Consider the following 26,354-nt stretch of genomic DNA (forward strand, 5'->3'; position numbering starts at 1 on the left):
ACTCTCTGAATGTGGCTGACGGTGGAGGAGGACTCAGAAACCAAGGACAACGGCAATGAACGTGAACTCTACAGCATGGATGGGCTCACTGTGAGCCTTGTCAGTTTGGTTGCTCACCTTCCTGGACTTAGGGGGAGCTGGGAGGACCTTGGACTTAACATAGTGAAGGGAACCCTGATGGCTCTTTGTCTTGGAGAGGGGTGGAGTGGGGGTATGGGTGGAAGGGAGGGGAGGGAAGGGGGAGGAGGAGGGAAGGAGATGGAAATCGTTAATAAAAAAATGAGGAAAAATAAATAAATAAATTTAAAAAAAAGTGGGCTTTCAAGATCAAAAACAATGATGACAACTTATGCTGGAGAGGATGTGGGGTAAAGAGAACACACCTGCATTGCTGGTGGGAGTGCAAGCTGGTACAGTCCCTTTGGAGGTCAGTATCGTTATTTCTCAGAAAATTAGGAAACAACCTTCCTTAAGACCCAGCCATACCACTTTTGGGTATATAACCAAAGGATGCTCAATTGTACCACAAGGACATGTGCTCAACTATGTTATTAGCAGCATTGCCTGTTATAGTCAGAACCTGAAAACAACCTAAATGCCCCTCGACCAAAGAATGAATAAGGAGAATGTGGTATGTTTACACAATGGAGTACTACACAGCAGAAAAAAAATAATGACATCTTGAAATTTGCAGGTAAATGGTTGGATCTAGAAAACATCACATTGGGTGAGGTAACCCAGACCCAGAAAGACAATTATCATATGTACTCACTCATAGTGGTTTTTAAACATAAAGCAAAGAAAATTGGCCTACAAATCACAAATCACAATCCCAGAGAACCTAGACAACAATGAGGACCCGAAAAGAGACATACATGACTCTAATCTACACGGAAAGTAGAAAAGGACAAGATCTCTTGAGAAAATTTGGAGCATGGGGACCATAGGAGAGGGCTGAAGGGGAGGGGAGAGGCAGGAAGGGGAGCAGAGAAAAATGTAGAGCTCAATAAAATCAATAAATAAAAAAGGGGGCTTTAATTTCTTTCTCTATTTACCCAGAGGCCAGAGTTAAAGAGGTCTGGGACCACCTTCTCCTAGTCCCACCAAAAAGGGTTCCAGGAGACAGTCCTTCCTGCCTTTCTGGTCTTGATGGTCATGGGACATTCTGTGACTATATCACCCAGATTCTGTCTCTCCTGTCTCCCATTGGACATTTGTCATTGAAGTTAGGGTCCACCCAGGAGACAGAGAATTGTCTCATCTCTGTATTTTAACTTCATGATAACTGCAAGCACCCCTTTTTAAATAAAGTCATATTTACAGATGACTTTCTGTACAACCCTAGCAGGAGAGGGCTTTGAACAGGCATTGTCATGTGGGAGGCTACCATGTAACCACTGCAACCAGCACCAGGCTTGGGATCATCACAGGTGTTTCTCAGTAATAGAAGACAAACTGACCTCAGGCAAAGCTAGCATCAATTCCAAGCCCCCAGTGAAGTTCATGATTTGCATCCAAGAAGAGGGAAAAGATAAAAGCACCTTGTGTGTCTGCATACCTCCTGGGGGAAAGAGGTAAAACTTCCCCAGTAGGCCGCAAACAAAATTTGAATCCCTAGAGTTTATCTCTGCCTGACTCTCATTATATAGACATCCATTTCCTTGTTTAGTAAATAACCGTAATGTGTCTCTTAGTATTTTAGATGGTTTAGGAAATAAGTGACTTACATTGATAAATACTTGCAAAGAAATCAGCTGTCTAACTGATCCATGAGACATCTCAAAGCTAGACAGCCATTGTAGAATCAGTGAGAGTGTAGATGGCCACATTTACCAGATGCGTGGATCTAGGAGACTGCTCCAAGACATTGTGGTTTAATCAATCTGCCCTGTCTGACAGCCGGCTCTGTCAAGTTTTCTGAAGTGTTATATCTTAACTGGGAGGCTAAAGCTGAGCACAGGGCCATGCTCCTACCTTACAGAGGACACCCTCAGCACCATCAACAATGAGCTTCCACGGCAGGGGCACCATGGAGCTCCTGAAGGCAGGCCGACCCGTGGTGATGCTGAGAGAGAAGCCCTTTCCTTCTCTTCCCCTGTCTTTTACTTGCCCCTCTTTGTGGAGGGAAGAAAAATGGAGTGTCCTGGAAGAGAAAGATGCGCCCTCCCTCTCACAGATTGTAAGTGGCCAGGCTGATGTTTAAACACACATTCTTGTAAACCTTGATATTCTTTTGGGGACAGGGGGCTTCCTTATGTAACCCAGGTTAGCCTTCAGCTCTTTGTCCCAACTCTGTCTGTGTGAGCGTGTTAGGGTTACAAGTGTGTACTCCTGTGTCCAGTTAGTAGGCTACTAATAATCATTCCTAACCTCACCTGTTGGCACAGCCTATGGGCCGGTCTGTCCTGCTGATGTGTTTGAAGCAACAGTTAAGACAAGTTCTTACCACAAATGCTACACATGGCTAAGTCAGGTGAGGCAACACCATTAGTGGCTCTCCTTAAGTTGACTGACATCAAAGGATAAGAAAGTTACATTTCCTTAAACGTAGGGTGATAAAAGTGTGCAGGATAGATGAGGAAGTGCAGGGGAATCCCTTTCTCTGCCAGGCTCTGCAGGATGTAGAAGCAGCCATGGTTTGAAGATTCCTATCTTAATGGTATTCTGAAAGCCTTTTCCCTTTCCTGTCTTTGCCTCCACAGTCATAGAGGGAGACCAGAAATATGCTCCAGTTTCTTGTTTGAGGAACAGTCCTCTGGTCTCAACTCACCAGACTTCACTTTTTCCTCTTTTTCTTGCCTCCTTCTTTGCCCCCTCCCTTTTTAAATAACATCTTACCCTTAGTCCTTTGTCCAGCCAGCTCGCCCTGGAGAATGCAGCCTACCCCTTTAAAAACCACTAATGACACTTACTTTGGTTCCCGAGGAGATAATGGCTTAGAAAGCTTTCTCTGTGGGACTGGAGCTCCTGCCCAGTCATATGTCCCAACCCCAGCATGAGGCAAGTTTTGTGCAAGTGGGGACAACTCCATTTAGAAAAAAGCACAGAGACTTGGCTGGGCTGGTTGTGTCTAAAAGACACAGGCCCTTGGAATGTTTTGAAGCCCAATAGCTAGCCCACTCTGGGATATCTTTCTTAGAACCCCTGAGAAAGACAAGTCAACCCCTATAAACAGACAAGTCCAGGGAAAGGGGGCATAAAGATTATAGGCAAGCAGCCAATTCCAGCCTCCTGCTAATTAGCCAAGGGGTGGTCTTGGTTTTGCTCTCCCCTATCTGACCCATAGTTCCAGGTTTTTCTGAAATACTGTGCAAAGTTCTCTGCTTTCTCTTGGGGGTGATCTGGGAAACCCAGCCATTTTTCCTCAGTTGCTTCAGGAAGGGCTAGTTTAAGCGTGCCTGGGACTCCCAGGGCCCTGGGTTAGGTTGTGAGGGCAGTTGCCTGAGGTTCCTCATGCTTCTCAGTAAGATGTATCTCTCTGGTCTCTGGGCCCAGAGAGTCAGGTCCAGTCAGTCCCCATTAGTCGAGGAAAAGAACAACATTCAGGCCCAGGGATATTTCACCCCGAATTTTATCTTCCCCACTTACAGATAGCCTAGCCAATGGCAGAAAATGCACAGTAGGCAAAGAGATGGGGAAAAGGCAACAAACCAGACTAGGTTCACAAAGGATTGTAATGGCAGAGCAGTAATTCCGGAAGCCTCAGCAGAGTGGTCATAGCTTCCCCTTAAGGGGAGAGCTTTAGGTAAATATTTATTATACAGTCTTTGCCTTTATTATTTTGAGACAATATCTCTCAGTGTAGCTCAGGTTAGCCTAAAACTCTTGTCAATCCTCCTGCCTCAGGTTCCCAGTCACTGGGATAAAGATGTGAGCCACAACACTTGCTCTCCCGCACCCCCCCCTGCAATCCTTAATGTTATCTGTAAAGCTAATGAACTGGTATAGGATGTGTTGCTTTTATTGGTTGAATAAAGAGACTGCCTTGGCCTTTTGATAGGGTAGAAACTTAGATAGGTGGGGAGACAGAACTGAATTCTGGGAGGAAAAAAGCAGGGTCAGAGAGAGCCACCATGGAGCCAGCTGCCAAGTCAGACATGCTGAATCTTTCCCAAGCTCGTGGTTACATACAGATTATTAGAAATGGGTTGAATCAAGATGTGAGAGTTAGCCAATAAAAGGCTAGAACTAATGGACCAGGCAGTGTTTAAATGAATACAATTCATGTGTGGTTATTTTGGGGGCTAAGCTCGCCGGGTGGCGGTACACAGCCTGCTGCCCTCACTACAACGATGAACATAAATGGAGTGAACAATAGATGCGAATAGCCATGGAGGTTGCTGGGGTTCGAACTTGATATTGTACAAAGGCCCGGGTTAAAATCTCAGTATTTCAAGAAATAGTTTAGATAAATAAAATTTAACCAGGTTCAGCTTCTCAGAATAGAAGCCTCTGATGGGACCACCCAACACTAGGGCACCTGGTGAAATGAAAAAAAATGTGATAGACAGGTGTCATTCTCTCTTGTGGAACAGAATATTTGTTTAACTAAGTAAAGATGTGCTATGCTACATTTGTTTAACTGTAAAGATGTGTTGCTGTTTTACCTGTACTGCCTAAGGTACTTAATTGTTCTAATAAAAAGCTGAACAGCCAATAGCTAGGAAGGATAGGCGGGGCTGATAGACAGAGAGAATAGGGAGCTAGCCAGTCAGGCTCAGAGAAAGCAGGAAAGTAGGATGGACAGCAGGTAAACAAACCTCAGGGCAGCACATAGGTTAATAGAAGTGGGTTTAGAAAAAAATTTTTTAAAAAAAGCTAGCTAAGGCCAAGCATTCATAATTAAAAGTAAGTCTCCCTGTATGATTTGGGAGCTGGTGGCCCAAGAAAGCCTGCTACAATTCTCCTTCTGTTTTTTTTTTTTAAGTCTTAGCTGAGCCTTTTTGTAGGTGTAAGGCTAGGCTCAATGCCCTGTGTCTTGAAATTGGATGGAACCCAGAAACTTCCAAAAATGCTGGGTTTTGGACTATGAGGCACAAACTAGAGACTCCTGGGAAGAGGCGATTGAGCAAGTGCCTCATCAGATTGGTCTGAGAAGCATTTTCTTAAATTAATGGTTGATGTTGGTATGGCAGGGTCCAGCCCACTGTGAGCAGCATCAACAACCTTAGGCAAGTGGTAGTCCTGGAATATGTAAGAAATTAGGCTAAGCCAAGAATGAGGAACAAAGCAATAAACAGCATCCCCCATGGTCTCTGCTTCAGTTCCTGCCTCCAGGTTCTTCTCTTGAGTTCCTGCCCTGACTTCCCTCTGTGACAGACTGTGACCTGGAAGTCCCACTTTCCTCTCCAAGGTGCTTTTGATCACCGTGTTTATCACGCAAGCAGAAAGCAAACTAGAACAGTTCCTGGGCAGGCAGAGTGTTCATCTGTCTTCAGCAGTGCCCTCAAAGTACTGAGTGGCCATAAAGGGAGAGGGATGGAAAGAACTACAGGTGGCTTGAGGTGGGCTGCAGCACCGCCCTGGTTTCCAGAAAGTTCCAGCATACGCATCTCCTGAGGGACCCAGAAGATGAGGTGTGGAAGTTACTGCCTGGTAACAGCCTCATCCATAAAAGTAACACTGCGAAAACTCCATTTGGTGGGTAACAATGAGAAGTTAACACAGGAGCCATTACCCTCTCATTAGCACAAACCTTGGCAGCGACTTTTCCAGGCTCCGACAAGCCTCCGGAGAGCACCAGCATTTGCAACGCAGAAGCACTCCATCACTTATGTGGATGAAAACGAGTGCAAGCAGATTGTCGAGATGTCTGCTCACATCACCTCTTTTTTCTTGCAAGGGATCCCCTCTGTAATTACATTTTGACTGTCAGTTCATAAATTTTTCTTATTACAAACTGGCCATTATTGATTGCTTTTTAAAAGTACTAAAACCGAGCCCAAAGCTGTAGATCTCTCTGTAAATTCAAAACATGCTGTGTCAAGTCTCAATCCCTGGCCAGGGAGGCAAAAGGGAAAGTCTCGGAGCCCCTTTGAGGCCTCTGAGCAGGGCCAGGCCCCCTACCACACATGCTTCACTTTATAGGCCGAGCGTCGAGCCCTTTGTGTTTTAAGCCACAGTGAAAATAATACAGAAAGGATAAACTGGCTTGGCAAACTCGGGAGCTTTGTTAGCCAAGGCCTCATTGTTCTTCCACTGGGTCTGACTGCTCAAAGGGGTCTATTCAGGCTTTAGCTTTTATGAGCAGATGCCTCCAGCTAAAGAAGAGAGAGAGAGTAGGGTGGAAGGACAATAAACACTCCTACGTGAAGCTCCTAAGTAGGATGGGACTTTCTAAAATGTTCCATCTTGTGGCTCTCTGTACTTAAGCCTCTCTGGCTTAAAAAAATAAAAATAAAATCTCAGGTGAAGTCCGTGTTCTGGGTAAAGAATGGGGTTTGTCATTGCTCAACATTGGAGGGAAATTTCTAGAATCTTCCCCAGTCACAAGGAAGGGAATGTACCGTCAAAAGACGCGATTCCAACCCTCTGCTTTGGCTAATAAGTCTGAGCAAGAGAAGGCACCCAGGGTAGAAACTCCCGGATGCTTCCAGCCCAGTCCCTTAATGCAGTCTCAGGAAACCCCAGGGCAGGCTGCCAGCGCTCAACCCTGGAACCCACAGCTATACAGAGTGGGCTGGGCAAGAGGAGAGGAAAGAAGCTGCGCGTGGATGGTGATTGCTGATTGGGACTGGAGGGAGCCCAGCAACCGGAGGGCCCCTGGGCGGTTTGCATGGCCCCATGTCTTGGGTTGCTGGCTCAGGCAGGCAGTGCTACCAACCTGGCCTGGGAACAAAGCCTCTTTCAAGTTTGAGTCTGCCCTTAATATCAAGATACCAGCTGGAGTCTCCATCAGGGAGGAAGCTAAGCCAGGCCAGGATGCCAATCACACCCGAGTCAACCAAGGGCACAAGATGGGAGACAGAGTGTCTGAAAGTGGAAATCACGTAGGGTCCTCCTATTGTCTGAACAAGGCACCAGCCACACTTGGGAGCAGGAAGCCATAACTCTTGTCGGTCCGTAGGCCATTGGTTCTGTGTGCTGATGTTTTTCTTCCGAGTTAGGGATCTGTGAGCTGTGGCTGCATAGTACTCACCCTGTAGACCCAACACTAGGGCTTAGCAAGAGTAGGGGTGGGTCGGAAAAACAATCTAGTCACATGTTGTCTTGGTAGCTTGGATACACCCACCACCACCATCGTCACCATCACTACCATCACCATCATCACCACCCTCACCATCATGTCTTGTTTGGTTTACAGGATAGCCCCTCCCATGATACCAAACCCAAGGTACAAGCAAATTATCACAGCCCCAGGCTTTGGCAGTGTTTCCGAGCACTGTTGGACTAGCTGGTTTCCTGTGAGATACTAGATAAGACGAGAAAGGGCTGGGCTGCTAGGAGGGGCCAGAAATCCAGCCTCTAACCCAGGGATAAATCTTCTGCCTAGATCCACCCCTACTCTGCCTGGTGTGGATGGAGACTCTGCTAGGCTCTGGGGGAATGTCTCCATCCTGGCATTGGGAGCTGGAGGGAACAAGGTTGGCCTAGAGGAAGGCCAGCGGGACTAAATGAAGAGATGGAGGTAAGGGCGGCGTAAGAGGACTTTTGACAGCTTACCCTAAGCTTTGCAGATGGGCGTGTTTCTCATCCCTCACCCAGTACCCTAGTGATCTCGACAGCCTCACCTAATGAAAAGAGCACGCAAAAGGTCACATAACTGGCCCAAGGTCTTCCAGGCAGAGTCAGAAACTAACCCCAGAGCATGTGCTTAGGGCCCTTTGCTACACCAGGAGAGACAATGTGACTCAAGGCAGAGACTTCTTGAAAAGCAGGAGGTGAGGGGTGGAGAAATAGCCGAGCAGTTAAGAGTACCTGCTGCTCTTGCAAATGACCTAGGTTTGGTTCCAAGCACCCAAATAATAGCTCACAACCATGTGTAACTCTAGTTCCAGGGGATCTAACGTCCTCTTTTGGCTTCTGTGGGTCCCAAACATGCAAGTGGTACACAGATTTATATGCAGGTAAAATACCCATACATAAAAAAAGAATTATAAAGAAAAGTAGGAGCCAAGGAACCCCTGCCATGGTACCAGTCCTCTGCTGAGCCAAGCTTGCTAGCGGGGGCAGGAGACAGCTCCATTCTCTTCGCTCCTGCCCTGGTTCCATCAGTTTTGTGTTGGGAGAAGTCTCCAGGCTGAGAACAGTATCACGTAGAGGGTGGCCCTGGATAGGTGTCAGCCTCTCGAGGATGTCAGAAATGCAAGCTCATCGGTCCCCTTCTGGCCTCCAGGCTTTAGCCGTTCCCCTGTGTTCTTGTGAACTCTCAAGTGTAGAAGACTCCAAGGTGGAACACAGTCTTAAATGCCTCCTGGGAGTGAGTGAGGGGTCAGGAAAGGCCACAAGAAAGCACCATTCTCAGCATCTTTATGCCTTTGCCACCAGGATCAACTCAGCTTGTGGCTTCTCTCTACACCGACAGGTGGGCGGGAGTCACTGTCCTGTTTCCTGGTTCTCTTGATTCCCCATCCCAGAGGAGAGCAGCTTCCATTTCCACACCAGCCACTGGTTAGGAAGAAGGTGGATGGGAGCCATCTCCAAACCTCAAGCCCAGACTTGAGCGCTGCCCTCTCTCCCCAACCCCTGATAATACATCTGCGTTGGGATCCTGATGGCACCAGGTAAGAAGCCACCCACACCAGGCAGATGGTACCAAGGGAACCAAAGGACAAGTAGAAGAGGATGAACTCAATCTCTGCTCCTGGGTGGCAGCTCCAGTTCCCAGGGCATCCATGTCTTCATTATGCACAGTGCTAGAGGTCCTATCGCCTATATCCTGGTCACCACAGTGGGAAGGAGCCAAGGGAGGACCCCACTGACCACAATCCTGCCTCCTGTCCCAGAACAGGTACTACACAGAAGCATCCAATGCAGTACCTTCTGCCAGATCCAGGACCACAGAAAACTGTGCCCTTTTTGGACAAGGAGCCATCCTCAGCCCCTGCCTGAGTACCTCACCGAGTGCTTCCAGGCATTTTCTGGAATCCTTCCTACTTCTTTAAGAGAAGAAAGTTCTGAGGACCTGAAGCCTAGCCCCCTCTTCATTCATCAGCTATGGGGATCCCACTGATTTCAGTGGGTATGACCTATGTGGAGGTGGGCAGGGCTGGCTCCTCCCTCAGGCAGCAGGGTCTGTTTAGATTGATACAACCCAAAGTAGCACCCTAGGCTACCTTCCTCCACTGCAGGCAGGTACTAAGCTAATACTCCCACAGGCATGTAAATGTTTTTGTTTTTGTTTTTCTCTTCCACTGTTTTCCAAGGGGACCAGGAATAGGCTTGCCAACATTTAGATGGCACATCAGAGCAGCCTCTGGAATCTTCTCTGCCAGTTCCGGCTGTCCCCACTGTTCTCCTTATGCCCCGAGCCCACATACTCCGTGTCCCTCATTACAGCAGAGTCAATAATTGTACTTCTTTGACAAGTAAGAGTCAGACCCATCCCCAGGCACCCCAGATGCCCCAGTTCTGTGTACTTTTCTGGAATTTATATTTAAGAAAATAGAATAATGACGGCTTGCTCCAAATGGCAGAGTCCTCCTGACCTGTGGCTTTGGTTTTTGCTCCTGAGCTCAATTCTGAGGCCTGAAGCCCAGGGGCCTTTATGTGCAGGCAGAAGGGTCCCAGCAGGCCTTGGGGCACCCCTTCCCCACCCCTCCCAGTAAGTGATGGGAACGGTCTCCTTAATTAGACCCTCTCTTTAAGTTCTGTAGCCTGCTAATGAGTGCCAGCACCAAGACACTTGGGAGCCCTGAAGAAATTATTTGAAAGAAAAACGAAGTGGTCTCCATAAAATCTCTCACTAGTTTAGTCAAAGGAGTTACCCTTCCCCCCACCTTACACACGACCACCTGACACCGCTCAGCTGGGGTGTGGTGAGAAATTAGACACACTGGCTTTCCTAGGGGAACAGGCCTCTCTTTGTATTCCCAGGTCCCTCTGTCCGAGGCAAATTGTTTCCCTATCAGCTGACCTCTGCTTGACCCTGAATGTCACTCACCAAGTGAGGAACCAGGCTCTCCTTTTGTTCTGCCAAAGGCCTAGGGAGGGCAAATGAATTGTTTGATGTTGCCCAGTAAGGATACATGGGGTAACACTTGCACTTCAGGCTACAAGTTTGAGGGCATCTGATCGAATAGCTAAAAATCCTGAGTGTTCCTGAGTGGCAGGCATTGACTCTCGTGTGTCTCTTTGTCACATTCAATTACAGGCCTGCTGAGCTAAACTCCCCAGCATCCCGGATTTTACATCTCAACCAGGACACCAACAGGACGCAAATATATAAGAGGGTGTCCCCTACTGCCCACAGCATCCCGAAGAAAAATGCAAGAGAGGGGCAAATACAGAGGGGCTGGATATGTGAGAGGGAAGTCAGGGTGGCCCACCCTAAGGAGGGGGGCAGCTGAGCAGAGGTAAATGGAGGGGTTTCCTATGCATCCTCTAAGGAGAAAGCATTCTAGACAGAGGGAATAGCAGGGACAAAGGGCCTGAGGCAGAAGCCTGGTCAGCAACATATGATCAAAGACTGTGTGTGTGTGTGTGTGTGTGTGTGTGTGTGTGAGAGAGAGAGAGAGAGAGAGAGAGAGAGAGAGAGAGAGAGAGAGAGAGAGAGAGGAGGGCTGGGGCCTATGGAGGAGTGGGTAAAATCGTCAGCAACTGTATCAGATGGGTCCTGTTACTGTTACAATGAAGTCACTGGAGCAGGAGAGATTAAGGAATTGGCTTTATTCCAATTACTGCAGACAGATTATGCACGAGTGGCTTTTGTCCCAAGCTTGGAGGCTCCAAACTCGAAGACCAAAAAGACACTAGAGAGAGCCACCGCTTAAGAAGCCCTCTTTTTTCCACCAGCTTTTGCTCAACTTTCAAATCTGCCTCAGTTTACTTACAAGCTGGCATTTGGGGGCCTCACTATGTCCCCAGTCACCAGCAGTGAGCATTCGGGGGCCTCACTATGTCCAGGCACCAGCAGCCAGGGCTTTGATGGTCAAGATCTCATCCTAATCCGCCCAGCAGCCCAGTGTATATTATCCAGAGTTAGCATATGACAAGGATCCCATTCTCTCAGCAGATAGAGCGAACACATTCCAAAGCCGATTTGGGTTTAACTCACAGAAACTTCGGCACTTAAATCAACCAAACCAGAAAGTAATCCTCCTCTTGGCTGGCCCAGGAGTCTGAGGTTGCCTGCAGTCATGGGGATCCATGACTTGCCTTCACCCAAGAACCCACTGACACATATTCCAGGATCCAGTGCCCTAAATTAAGGTCCCTGAGATACTGAGTAAGAATCCCAGCCCCCCCTCTCTCTTGTCTTCAGACTCTGTGCTATCCTCAGGCCATGTGGCCCATGGAATATGCCCCTCACCTTAGCAAACAACAACAGTGGGGTTCACACTGTGCCTCATCTGCCTTAGTCTGGCATGTGCCTCTAAATCCCCCAGGTCTATGAGGCTTTGTATTGAATTCCAACAGATTGGGTTGAACTTAGTTCTAAATTTTGAACCACCTACTGTGTGCTACCTGTGCCTTAGGTACAGCAGCTAGGGAGTTAAGTAGCATTCCAGTAACTCAATGCATGACTGCAGCAGGACACACATAAAGGAGGATGGGGATGAACTCTGTCCTGCAAGGTTCTTCACACTGCTACTGAGAAGGGAAGCGCTTTCTGGGCAGACTACCCTGGAAGAACAAAGGCCAGTAAACTGACATGATGTAGAAAAACCGGCTTGCAAGTGTGAATAGAAAAAAATAGGATTTTTTTCCTTAATGTCTTATATGCTTATTTTCTTCCTGAACTCCTCCATTTCCCAGCATGCCCCAGGGTGAGACAGTAAAATGTCCTGCACTGCTTTTAGCAAGCAGAGAGCTGTGTAATGGTGCCAGTGCTATGCCCACAACCTCCCCTAGGTCCCCGGGACCTAAGGAACTAAGATGACATAAATACACGAATCCCAGTGGTTCCTGCTGAGTTCCTGGCAACCTCTCCCATTTCTACCCTTCCCCCTAAGGGTTTTCTCCTTCCCCAAACTCCCAACCTGGTACCTGGTTCCTGTCTTATGACACCATCATGGTCCACACTGTGTCGGAGAGCTCTGTGGGAGAGTAGGCTGACACTACAGGGCTTGACTCCACCCTGTGGAGACAAGCAGGCCCTAGTGGATAGTGTCCAGAGATGCAGGGGATTAACCCCTTAGGCTCTGGATCAACAGTTTCAGTTTCCAATGATGCTTGACCTCACCTTTCCCCGTAGAGGTTTTTAGCTAACTGATGGACGGTGTCACCAAGCCAAGGGATTTTAGGAAGCTCTACAGATGGTGCTTGTAATGACCAAGGTCAAACCACTGATCTAGGAGCCTAACTGGAGAGTTCAAATCTCTGTGCCACCAGCACTAGTCGGTTACTTCAGGTGGCCCAAATTCCCAAGCTCTGTGGCTTGGAAGGACAGAAAGGGATAAGGAAGTGCTGACTTATGGGAAGAGCGGGTCATGCACACCAGGTTTCCAGCCAAGAGGGGTGCACATGCAGGCACACCCCCAAGCTGCTGAAACATGGTGTACCTGCTATCCTTGGTATCCCCAGAGACAGGGAGTGCTAAGCTAGGGCATATGCAGAAAAACAGCCCCATAGGGACTAACTGCTGTACTAGAGTTTCTCTAATCAAACCCTTAAGATTCCTCCTGAACTGTCCCTGGGAACTTGGCCTCCTTCATCAGGCTGGTCATTTGGGCCCTCTCTGGAACCCTTTCCAAACCAGCTCTATGAAGCAATTAAAGATTCAAGGAAACACAGGCTCAGACATCTACCACCTTCCCCTCCTGTCTTCTCAGAGATTTTGGTTTCATGGTTCTCCTGTCCAACCCCAAAGGATTTCAACGAGCGAGGCTGAGGGACAAGGCCCTCCATGCCCGCCTCCCCCTGGTACCTTTCATCACATAGAGCAGAGACTCCTACCGAATTCTCAGCTGCCTCTCAGACTGCCCACATTCCCTTTCACTCTCTTTCCTTCTTCTCTTCTCCCTGACTGTCTATGCTGCAAAGGCTACATTCATCAAGGGGAGGAAGCTTCCCTCCTGCCTCTGGGGCATCTTGACGACTATGAGCAAGATGCTGGCCTGCTGAACACCTGATCTCAGCCCGCTTCCGTAGCCTTCTCATGCTCCCACCAGTCCCCAACCTGCAAGCAGGCGTGTGGAAGGCTACAACTTGGTTTTTGGGAAGCGCGTGGTGCCTCAGGGGCTCTGCTTCTCTGTGGATCAAGAGCTGTGAACCCAGAAATAAGCAAGGACCACAGTGTTCAGGAGAGATGGCACTTGGAGGTGTGGCAAACCCTCTGGGGCCCAAACAAGAAGACTTTCTGTAGAGAAAAGAGTCAACTTGGGCTAGCTTTCTCCTGGGTCTCCATCACAGAGAAAGCCACCTTGGCCTACTGGCTGGGGGCTGGAGCCTGAGCAACTGAGTCACCTTGTAGAATCCTAACCCCACAGCCCCCCTGCAGGCCCCAGGGCTACTTGGTGTAACATGGTCGGTAAAGCATCAGTGTTGCCATGCTTTGAGCCATCTCTGTGTATTCGTTACTTTTCATATTACTGGGATCAAATACCTGACAGATGGCATCTTGACAGGCGGAGGCTCATGGGTTAAGAGGGACTAGAATCCATTTTTTTTTTTTTTTTTTTGGTTTTTCGAGACAGGGTTTCTCTGTAGTTTCTAGAGCCTGTCCTGGAACTAGCTCTTGTAGACCAGGCTGGCCTCGAACTCAGAGATCCGCCTGCCTCTGCCTCCCGAGTGCTGGGATTAAAGGCGTGCGCCACCACCGCCCGGCTTAGAATCCATTTTGACAGAAAAGAATGGCATAGGAGTTTGAGGCTGTCCAGTTAGAAGGCAGAGAAAGATGAATTCTGCTACTCAGCCTAACTTCTGCTTTATATTCAGTCTAGGGCCCTAGCCTGTGAGACGGTGCCTCCCATATTCTAAGTGAGTCTTTCTTCCTCAAATACTGTCTCTGAGGTGAATTCTGAATCAAGTCAATGGAAAAGTAACCATCACAAACTCCTAGTCTCCTCTCTTCATCTCCCAGGCAGGCTACAGCCATGCTACTGAGAGTGTGGTCCATGTCTCAGTCAGGCTGTGGGCTGCTTAGTTCCGGCCTATGAAAAGCAAAGAAACCAGGGCAGAAACCAACAGTGTCGCCACACGTACGGTTTGGCACTGTTAACATTTGTTTTTCCTAGCTAAACTTTCCTGTTGAGAGGACCTCAAGACAGTTATCCTGCAACAGAGGAAGGCTCATGCCAGATCTCTCTGCCCTCTGGCCTGTCCTTTAGACATGGTGACTAGCCATCCTTAAAACTTGGAGCTGAGCATCAGTAGAGGGAATGAGATCCCCCATGCTCTCAGCCTGACTCCCCAGGGTTCTTGTGAGGAATCACTAGATTTGTGTTAGATTATACGAGTGTTTTGCTTTTGTTTTTCATTATCCCTCATGTGGCCCCATCTCCAATAACCTACCTGTTAGGAGGAGGATTGGCCAGACAGAATTCAGGTTTATATAATCATTCTCTACACACACACATACACACACACACACACACACACACACACACTGTGGCCCTAGTCCCTATGTAGTTGCATTGTATTTAACAATGCTTGCCACTGTGTCTATGGTTACCTTGAAAGAGGCAACAGATTTTGCATGGCTGGTTATGTCATGTGGAATCCATATCTGCACATGGACCTGGAAGTCAAAAGTTCAGGAAATACTATACAAAGCATCTTCCTAAATACAAGCTAGCTCTTGGGGTGGCTAGGGCCTCTTTGGATGACCAGCAGTGTCTCCCATGGCAATAAGCACACCTCCCCCCATCTGTAGTGACGTATGAATCCTATCACTCTTAGGGTGATAGTTTAGGGCAAATGGTCTCAAGATATCCCTTTTAACATTTACTAAGTGTGAGCAAATGTGGAGGCTGAAAAATGCATTTCCACCTTGTCTGACAGTCAGAGAGTTTGGAGATTGACAAGCATAGTTGTTCATCCCAACTCAGGAGCGATTGCTTGGTTCTTTTGAAACTAAGATAAGTCCATGCCATCATGACAGGTGGTCAGGATATGCAAGCAAACATACTTCTGCTCCTTCTTATGTATCTATGAGGTCACCTGGGGACGTGCAGTCTTCAGAGTACAAGTGATCTAGAGCACCTTTGCTACCTAGACAACAGAATGCTAATGATTTGGTGTCTCGGGGTGATAAAGCATTGACTGTGTGAGTTATCCTTTGTATCATGTTAATAAAGTCTTTTGTTATGTTGGGTATGAAATCTGTAGCCAAATAAACACGGTGAATCTCAGGATTTCAGTCACTGGAATTCCCTCCTAATACTTTCTATGTTCTGCCCTGTTATTCTTTACGTGTCTTCATATTCTTTAATTATATTTATAAAATCCCCATGCCCCTACCCTGGTAAGAAGTATTTTTGTCGAGGCCAGTCCTCGACAAGCTAAGAATACAGCCAAGACTTGATGTCCCTATCTGCGAAATGCAGGTCGAACTGGACACCCTGGGAACGGTTTCTCTTTTTGGAAGACTTCCACAGGGAGGGTAGCCTAGGGCTAGGCTCATTCTAAGGTGTCTGACAGTTGCTGAAATCTGTAACAAGGCTGACCAAGAGTATGGTTCCTAATGCCCCCCTGCAAAGTCCATCACAGTTCTGGATGTTAAGAGAGGTCAAAAGTCATTCTAGAAGATAAACATCCACCAGCCTTAACTAGAACCCCTGAATGTGCTTGCCTGGCCTCCAAGGGTCTAAGGGTTCATGTGCAATCATTCTCACTCAGCTGATTAAATAAGACTGCAGAGAGTAGTCATGCATACATGTGCATATATATATGCATATATATATATGTATATATACATATATATAACAGCTTTCCATTCCTAATGCTTTAGAAGTCCATGATTCTCACCAGGCAGCTTGTCCTGTACCATGCTCAGGGGCCTGAGGAGAAAGTTAAAGAGGCAAAGCAGGAGGTGGGCCTGTAGACTCTAGCCATCTTGTACAGGACTGGCCATGGTGTTGGTCACCAAGGATGCTGCTAGTCTGTTTCTTGCCTTGACCTTTCGTCTCACTTCCCAATTGATGCAGAATATGGGAGCAAGACAGTAGTATTTACCAAGCTCTTTTGTACCCCCACACAGAAGGTAGGTGCCTGTTGCCGGACTGAAGTGTGACATCACATGTGGAAGTGCACGGTGCAAGCCAGAGTAGGTCAGGCTATGCCACTCTCATTTCCTTCTCTACCCCCAGCAGCCCCTCGAAGCCCTGCAAATCGGGAAGACACCACAGCTGGCATGGAAGCCACCTGGTTCCTGGGCCCCTGAGCCGATTGGATCCCAGAGCCAAAGGCCCAAGCCTCAGACACTGTCAGCTCCCAAGTGGGTGGTAATCAGAGATTCTAGCAGAAGCTTTGATGCGGCAGCCGGCGAGGCAAGCCGGCACTGTTTGAAGTGCCTGCCTGTGTAATAAGGATTCCTAATTCGCTCGAACCAAAGCAACATTTTCAGTAAAGATCATTTTTGGAATGAAAAATAAATTGTGACTGGAGGGTCTGGGTTTGTTTCAAAAAGGGAGATCACCCACAAGCGTCGCGTCTCCGAGAAGCCAGCCGCCCGTGTGCGCTCAGATGGAGCGCGCGCCACTTGGAATTTCAAAGTGCTGCTAATTAAGAGCAGTTTATTAAAATGTCAATCTTTTCAACCAAAACAACTCTCTTCCCCTGCTTGCTGAGTGGCTTTCCCTGCCACTTTTCCCACCTCAAATAATCCAGTGGGCAGCTTCACCTGGGACCCCTGAAGTAACTATTGCCCTAAACAGCTGGAGGAGAGTTTTTAAGAATTGCATTTGGGCTAAGGAGAAACTCACAGACCCCATCTTCCAAGAGTTACGTTAACCAGGCTTGCTGGCACAGGACTGCAATTTTAGCGCTTGGAAGACTGAGACAAGAGAATTGAAGCGAGTTTGAGGCCACCCTGTGTGAGTTAGAAGCCAGAGTCCGAGCTGGGGTGAGACTGTATCTCAAAATAACAGGAGTGAGCCTGAGCATGGTGGTACATGCCTGTAGTCCTAGCACTCTGGAGGTGGAGACAGGAGGATGAGGAGTTCAAGGCCATCCTCAGTTACACAAAAAGTCTGAAGCCAGCCAGGGCTTCATGAAACCCTATCTCAGGGGGCAAGGGCAAAGACCAAGTGCATGGATATTGAAGCTAGGTGACCATGAGCAAATAAGAACTAAGCCTTTTGTGTCCCAGTTATTCCTCTGTAAGTGGCGTGCTGGTGTTCCAGCCTACTAGAGGTGAAGAGCAGTGGTGTGTGCAAAGTTGCTGGCCTGATGGCTGCCGCATACTACATCTGGTGGGCGTTAACACTGTTGCTTCCTGAGGGCACCACGAGAAGGCACTCTCATGTCTCACTTCTTTCCAGAGGCATGTCTCTTGCATGGTAGAAATGAGCTTTCTCAGCTTCCCAGCTTCAATAGTTGAGGCCTAGCAAATATGTGTTGATAAATGTCAATTAGTCTGCACACAAATGAACATGTGTAATGTGCAACCCACTCTTAGATTCAATGAACACGGCAATATTAGCATGGGTCGGTGAACTGATAGCTGTCTACAAAGGATCAGGCTGTGAGGTGGGGTGGTTCCTTGACCTGTTTGCTACTCCGTAGTGTCAGCACCTCCCCTGAGTATACTCCAGACCTTGAACATCTACCTAGGGAACGGAATTCAGCAAAAGCAAACAGAGGCAACAAAGAAACCCTGCCTTGAAAAAGCCAAATAATGGTGATGCTGATGATAATTGTGTTAGTTTGAATGTATTTGCCCCCATAAGCACATAGGGAGTGGCACTATTAGAAGGTGTGGCCTTGGTGGAGGAAACTGGATGACATACATCTTTAATCCAGACTTTGAGGCTGGAGTGCACACCTTTAATCTGGGCCCCAACTTCTGAAGGAAGTATGTCACTGCAGGGGTGGGCTTTGAGGTTTCATATACTCAGGATACCACCCAGTGAGTCAGTCTACTTCCGATTGCCTGCAAGATGTGGTACACTCAACTATTTCTCCAGCACCATGCCTGTGTGCATGCCACCATGCTCCCTGCCACGATGGCTGACCCTCTGACGTGTAAGCAAGCTGCCTCAATTAAATGATTTCTTTATAAGAGTTTTTATGGTCATGGTGTCTTCACAGCAATAAAAAACAGCCTAAGACAACAAACAATAAAGTAAATTTAGAAAGCAAAAGGAGGCAATTCCATATAGCATTTCTTTTTTTAAATTAGGTTTTTAAAAATACCAATCCAAATTCCCATTGCCTCCCCTCCTCCCATTCACTCCACCCACTCTCCCACCCCAGCTCCCTCTAATCCTCAGAGAGGGTAAGGCACTTTGCTTTGTGGAAGGTCCAAGGCCCTGCCTATTACATCTAGGCTGAGCAAGGTATACATCCAAAGAGACTAGGATACCAAAAAGCCAGTACATGCAGTAGAGATAAATCTCAGTGCCACTGCTAGTGGTCCCTCAGTCTGCCCCAGCCATACAACTGTCAACCACATTTGACAGTTTGTGTCCAAACCATTTTGGTTTGGTCCTATGTTTGTTCCTTCCCAGTCCAGCTGGAGTTGGTTAGCTCCCACTAGCTCAGGTAAACTGTTTCAGTGGATGAACCCTTCATGGTCTTGACCTCTTTGCTCATATTCTCATTCCTTCTACTCTTCAACTGGACCTTGGGAATCTCAGTCCAGTGATCCAATGTGGGTCTCTGCCTCTGTCTCCATCAGTTGCTGGATGAAGGTTCTATGGTGATATTTAAGATAACCATCAGTCTGACTACAGGAAAAGGCCAGTTCAGGCACCCTCTTCTCTGTTGCTTAGGGTCTTAGCTAGGGTCATTCTTGTGGATCCCTGGGAATTTTTCCTAGAGCCAGGTTTCTTGCTAACCCCATAATGGCTCCCTCAATCAAGATATCTCTTTCCTTGCTCTCATATCTGTCTTTCCTCCATCTCGACTGTCCCATTCCCTCAAGTTCTCCTCAACCCTCCCCTTCTCCCCACCTCTTCCCTTCTCCCCTTCCTCCTACCCCCCCCATCCCCATGCTCCCAATTATGTCAGGAGATCTTGTCTGTTTACAATTTCCAGCTGGGTCTATATATGTTTTTCTTTGGGTTCACCTTATTACTTAGCTTCTCTAGGATCATGAACTATAGGCTCAATGTCCTTTGTCTATAGATATGACTTATGAGTGAGTGCATACCATATTCATCATTTTGGGTCTGGGTTACCTCACTCTGGATAGTGTTTCCATATAGCATTCTTAAACTTGAGCATCTCTCTCTTGGCACTTCTTTGTCCTCTCTCTCTCTCTCTCTTTCTCTCTCTCTCTCTCACACACACACACACACACACACACACAATAATAATAATAATAATAATAATAATAATAATAATAATAATAATCCTATCAGACACCATGTGAGTTAATGAGCACAGATCTGACCATTATCCTATTGAGTTTAGACATGACAATGGCCTCAACTGGAACCCAATAGCAAGCAGCCTGTATGTGACCTAAAGCTGAGGACCCAGTCAATATGCAGAAACCATGACATAAGAAATGTGTCATTTCAAATTGCTGTGCTTGGGACTCATTTGTTACTCAACAGTACAGACTATAAGGGAAAGAAACTCTTGACTGGGAACATGGATGCTATCTCCTACCTATCTGGGATTACCCATCCTTCAACTTGCTCTACCAGCCGCACAGGGGACATAATCAAGCCCAAGAGACCCTGGAAAGAAAGTGCATATAAATAAAGTGGGCTGAGTTTAGGCCCTGATACATGTTATTCAGAGAAAGTCCCTCTGCTTCTCCTCTGTTAGAGGGAGATCAGTGAGCTGACCACTGGTTGTATTGGGAAATCACCATTATATATGAGAAACTAGTGGGCAAAACTCCAGACTTTTCAGAGTGGAACCAGCTAGGAAGATGTGCTCCCTCACTCTGATGGCCATATGAGACCTGGTTGTCTCTCACAGGAATCAGCACATAATTATGGGCATCTATACTGTGTTCCAGGAATGGTGTCAAGCAGTGAGAATACAGCAGTAAACAGACAGCACATTCCCAAACACTTCTCACAGAGGTCCTCCTATGGGGGCAGAGTCACTGACAGGGTATGAAACACAGAAATGTGGTCATAGAAGTCTTCGGGCTGTAGGAGGGAAGAAATGAGGGTCGTGACTTCATAGAGGTCCTTAAAAAGACCTCATAGCCTTTGAGCTCCAACTGGAAGGGGCAGGGGAATTTCCTGAGTTGAAAACATGGATGACTGAAAGGCCCAGTATGCATTAGTAACAGGACCAGTTCCCTTCTGGACGATAGACTCAGCACACCCAGTACACCAGACTATAGTGGGAAGCGGCGGGGCTGCGTCCCGCCACCCGGCCGCCGGCTAGCTTTACACCCGAAATAATTACACGGAAACTGTATTCTTTTAAACACTGCCTGGCCCATAGTTTCAGCCTCTTATTGGTTAATTCTCACATCTTCCTTTAACCCATATTTAGTAATCTGGGTAGCACCACGAGGTGTGGCTTACCAGGAGAGATCTTAACCTGCATCCATCTCGGAGAGGAGAAGCATGGAGACTCACTATGGCGACTGCCTGAAGCGTCTCCCCAACTCTACTTCCTTGTTCCCACAATTCTGTTCTGTCTACTCCACCTACCTAATTTTCTGTCTCTTAAAGGGCCAAGGCAGTTTTCTTCATTAATTAACCAATGAAAGAAACATAGACAGATAACTCTCCTCCATCATTTCCCCTTTTTCTGTTTAAACAAAAAAGAAAGGCTTCAACTTTAACATAGCAAAATTACATATAACAAAACAGTTATCAAGCAAGTATTACAGTTACAATATTTAAATCTATTTTATCTTTTATCATAACTAAGGAAATCTATAACTATCTATTTATTCTTCAACTCCATCAAAGACTCCAGAAGGATATAATACTACCTAAGTAAACATGAAGTAAGTAACTTTCAAACTCTAGAAATGACAGAGACAACTCGCTGCCTGGACAGTCACCCAAAGTTCCTCTGTACCGTTGGGGCATCCATCTTCAGCCTAGAGGCCCATCAGTATCCAGCAGACATTTCCATGAAGCAGGAAATTCCAAAGACAGTTCAGTCACTTTCTGCTGTGTCCTGCAGAACGTCTCGCAGACTCTTTAATGAATCAGGAACCCCAAAAGGCCATCTCACCTTTAGGCAAGTTCAGCAGTCCTCTTTCTGTGGGTTCCTTGTGTCCAGTTTATGCAACAGTCCAGGCAAGAGCAGTTTCTTGCCCAAATGGCTAACAAACTCCATAAGTAGCCTCTTCGATGCCCATCTTCCTCTCAAAGTAGATTGGTGCTGCCAGGAGCAGACGTGTCTCATTGTCATGAAAAACCCTAAGTTATTAAAACATTAAATGCCATATTCTGCAGTCTTTGAAAGATATGAAGAATGTCTATCTAACTGAAATATATCTCTACATATCTAGAAAATCTAATAACATGACTACAAGCTTAACTATTATTGATGATTATCCATTAACCTATATTTCCTAATTATACATTACAGTTTTTAAAATGAACTACAATCACAATAGCTTAATCAAGATCAGAAATACATATACATGTAACAAATTGACCTTAAAATCCATACCAATGCAAATTATTCATATCTATATCATCTCCCCCTTTAAATGTAAAAGAACATTTATAAACAATATTTGGGAAAATGGGCGCAGTTTTTTCTCTCCAAACTGCTTCCTGCTGAATGGGGGCGTTGTTATTTAGGTCTTTCATGGTATAACCTGTCTGCTAGGTTCATCTCAGTTGGCAGTTGAGCGAAGTAATTTTTTGAAGATGTTCATAGCAACCTTTCAGGAGGGCGTGGTCTATCATACCATATTGGGATAGAAGCAATCCACAGAGTCTCGTCCTCTGTGAAAACAAAAGAAGAAACTCTTTTCCAAAGCATCATGTTCTTAGATCCAAATCCTGAAGTCATACCGTTAAGATGTCCATTCTGGTCTAGACTGGCAGCCCATATAATGAAATGTCTTTCTGTACTTAGCTCCTTTACAGTCAAAAATTTCAAAGAAAACACAATAAAATACACAATCCAGACTCTCTGTGAATTTTCCATTTTTACGTGGCTTATTTTTACTCTATCACTTTACTTCTTTTAATCTATAACTATCTGTACTCTGTCTCTTTAAAGACTTTAACCTTTTTTTTAAGGCATTAACTTTATTCTCTATATTTTCTTTTCTCTCTTTAAGCCTACGTGAGCCATTTAAAGGCCTTCTATGTCTGAATCTTTTCTATTGTGAATCTGTAATTTTTTACTATCCAGGAGCACTTCTTAAAAGGTTAACCACTTCTTAAAATCTTAAGTTGCGCCAGGTAGAGGTAATACGGTACCGCCTGTTTACAGCCAAGTCTAAACCTTAACTGCGCTGTTATTATGGTAATTGCGATAGACCTGTCTGAGCTCAGCACAATTCAGCATGGCGGAGCAGAGCCAGAGCTGCTACTGCCTCAGTCATTTGGTGCCCCTGAGCTGCACAAAGTTCCAGGTACACAGCAGTCCACATTGGAGCTGCACTCAGCAGTTTAATTTTGATACTGAGCGTGCAGCACAGAAACTCTTTTAATCCAAGTTACAGCCGAATCTGACGCGCAGAGCACCGCGCAGTCTGAAAACATCTCTCTCTCTATGGCGACAGGAATCCGCAAATGCTGTCCCGCTCGCCTAAGCCTGATTCCGCCATCTGCCCAGGTGCAGGCAGGGAGCAGTGAGCCATTGGCATGGTCTCAGAGTACTTTCTTTCTGATCCCAAGCGGGCAAGGTTTTTAAGTGGATTTAGTCACCACGTTGGAGCGCCAATCTGTAGTGGGAAGCGGCGGGGCTGCGTCCCGCCACCCGGCCACCGGCTAGCTTTACACCCGAAATAATTACACGGAAACTGTATTCTTTTAAAACACTGCCTGGCCCATAGTTTCAGCCTCTTATTGGTTAATTCTCACATCTTCCTTTAACCCATATTTAGTAATCTGGGTAGCACCACGAGGTGTGGCTTACCAGGAGAGATCTTAACCTGCATCCATCTCGGAGAGGAGAAGCATGGAGACTCACTATGGCGACTGCCTGAAGCGTCTCCCCAACTCTACTTCCTTGTTCCCACAATTCTGTTCTGTCTACTCCACCTACCTAATTTTCTGTCTCTTAAAGGGCCAAGGCAGTTTTCTTTATTAATTAACCAATGAAAGAAACATAGACAGATAACTCTCCTCCATCACCAGACACCATTCCAGGCAACTGGGTCACAGCAGTGAGAAAAATAGATCACTTCCTTCCTATTGAAGTGTATGCTCAGGTGGAGTTAACTTTCTCGAGTGAGGTAAAGACAATAATATAACAGAGGCCTCTAAGGTCCCAACATGACCTGGGACCTTGGTCATGTGAACAAGTACAACTTATAAAGATACATTGGGAAAGGAGTTTAGGCAGTAAAGCCACATTAGACCAAGTATTCTGAAGACAGAGATTCCCCAGGTAACCTCATTACAAAAGAAGGAGCAAAAGTAGGCTTGCATATCCTGACCATCTCTCAGGATGAAATGGGTCTACTTGTATGAGCCATCTTCGTGTCAAAAGAACTAAGTGACCATATCCCGATTCATGATGTATAGGCACATTTGTTGTCAACAATTTTGAGTAACCTCCAAACTTTCTGACTATCAGACAAGGTAAAAATAGGGTCTTGTCACATCTTTGAGCCTCCACAATTCCTCCCTTTTCATTAATTTTAATAAAGCCTGTGCTTCTACAACAGGACAGATGATTATGCCTGCCTTAGGTGAACACTTTCTGGTTTCCCACTCTTACCCATCTTGGTGCATGCATTCCAAATTATGCATGTACATGTCTTAGGTTCCTGTGGGATAAAAAGATCAAACCTGTCTTTGACAGCCAATCCCTGTAAGCAAAGGTTTAAAGGGCTCTATGTCTCTGAGTCAAGTTTTTGTCAAGAGAGTTCATCTGCAATTAGAAAGTGTTTTGTGAATATACGTGCTCCTATGGCTACAATCTCTGCTAAAAGAGTGGGGAATCACCAGGGCTGGGAATGCCCTTTTTTAATTGGGCTAGAGGGTTTTTAAAAACAATTTTAGCTGTATTAAAATTTAAAGTTTTTATCAAATATGTCAAATTCATGAACTCATTGGAAATGCCAGACTTTTCTTAACATTTTATAGTTAACTAAAGCAGTTACGAACATTGACAACTCAATACCAGCTGCCAAAATATCTCCTAGATTTCATCCTGCTCTTCTGTGCTAAGCAAGCTACTGCTTCAAAATAAGGGGTTTTTAATACCTTAACTGGTGAGATGAAGAGGTATAGCCATAAAAGCAGACCATTTTGTCATAATACTACTATAGATGTAAGTTTAGTAGGTAATATACATACTTGCCAAGGCTGATCATGATTAATATAATGTACTTGCAGTTTTTGGATAGCATATTCTATCTAGGTGAGTACCTGTCTTGCAGCTTCTGTAAGATGTCTACTGGAATTTGCATCAATGTTTCCTTTAAGAATTTTACTTAGTGGCTCAAAGTCTCCCATAGTACATTTTAAATAAGGTGTTTACCTTTGGATATTTTATTAAAAGTTGGTAAGCTATCTTTTTAAACCAAGTTGCAAGTCTGTGTAGCTGATAGGCTTAACTTGCACATTTACATTTTTAGATACTTGACTGGACTAAAGCTGTAGTTTTTTTGATGCAACTTTTATGCAGCTTGGATATCAGGCCAGGACTCAGGATCTTGGCTCGCAGTTGAAGCTGGGCCATGCAGCAGGGCACAAATCATGCTTTCTGCTTGGCAGTATCCTGCCAGGGACTTGGGACCAGGAGGTGTCAGTCCCTCATTGCCTGCTGTGGGCATAGGCCATGCTTTTTATACTTAGCAGTACCATCAGAAGCCAGTGTTAGAGGTGGCTGACAAATTTACAGGCTCTCTGGTGTCGTTCGTTGTAACAGTTCTGAGACTGCAGCATGGGACCACAAGCTTAGGTGGGTACAGCCATGCCGATTTTTATTATTTTACTTATTTATTTTAAACTTTGTTGATGGAGGAGTGCCTATGTGTTACTTTCATTGGTTAATAAAGAAACTTCCTTGGTCCCTTTAATAGGACAGAAAATTAGGTAGGTGGAGTAGACAGAACAGAAATCTGGGAAAGAGAAGGCGGACGCTTCAAGCAGTCACCATGCTTCTCCTCTCCAAGAGAGACACAAGTTAAGATCTCTCCTGGTAAACGACCACCCCGTGGTGCTACACACATTACTAAATATGGGTTAAAGGAAGATGTGAGAATTAACCAATAAGAGGCTGAAACTAATGGGCCAGGCAGTGTTTAAAAGAATACAGTTTCCATGTAATTATTTCGGGTGTAAAGCTAGCCGGGTGGTGGGACGCAGCCCTGCCGCTCCATCTACACTTTGTAATCACAAAATTAGGAGAATTCCTGAATTCTCGCCTCTATTAAAAGTCATAATTTTATCCATTATAGGATCCTTGGCTCATGGGCCAAATAGCCTCTAGGCATTTCCATTGACCAGCTCTGGGCACTGACTGTGGGAAGTACAGCCCTTTAAATGTCTTTGTCTCCTGCCTTTTCTGGCTCCACCACACAGCGTGGGTCAGACTCAGCTGGCTCCTGCATGTGTGCGTTGTTTGCCACAATCTTGGCCGTAACCTGGGCCATTGCTGGGTCAAATGTCACATTTCCATTACTCTTTTCATCCATTCAGCAGCAATCGAGGATGCGGCTCGGTGACCACAGCACCGCCACTTGCAGGGGCAAAGGCGAGGCCGTGCTTTGACCTCCCCTAGTCCCAGAGCAATCTGAAGGGCTGGCAGGTACACCACCAGCATGGGATGGGAATATAATATTTACAAACTCTAAATATCTCTGCCTTTGATTTTGCTCCACTTTAGCTCCTCTAGCTATCAAAATATATTCAAACAACTGTACAAATAGTTGAATACTACTTTTTTTGGCTCATATCTACAACTATTTACAATTTTACTCCTGATTCTTTTGCCCCATCTTTCTCTTTCTAGTTTTATCTCCTATT

This window comes from Arvicola amphibius, chromosome 1, assembly GCF_903992535.2.
Source record: "Arvicola amphibius chromosome 1, mArvAmp1.2, whole genome shotgun sequence".
Classification (NCBI taxonomy): Eukaryota; Metazoa; Chordata; class Mammalia; order Rodentia; family Cricetidae; genus Arvicola; species Arvicola amphibius.